The following is a 261-nucleotide window of genomic DNA, read 5'->3' on the forward strand; positions in this document are numbered from 1 at the left end:
AATGAAAAACGGATATCCAAACGCGTAGAGTTTTACAGCAAGTCGTTGTGAGATAAAAAAGTGACATAAAGCACAAGATTAACAGTGTGTTCTGAGCAGGGATTCCATTCTCATATGTCAGAGTTACTTTCTGGTACACGTGAAGGTGAGGATTTAAAAAGACAAACTGTTTTATCATTTCATAAAACAAGGCATTTCTTCTTCGTCCATCAGATGAATGACTCTCCATGTAAATTAATTGCTTATAGTTTGGGACAACAG

The sequence above is a fragment of the Penaeus monodon genome, chromosome 20 (genome assembly GCF_015228065.2).
Source record: "Penaeus monodon isolate SGIC_2016 chromosome 20, NSTDA_Pmon_1, whole genome shotgun sequence".
In the NCBI taxonomy this organism is placed as follows: Eukaryota; Metazoa; Arthropoda; class Malacostraca; order Decapoda; family Penaeidae; genus Penaeus; species Penaeus monodon.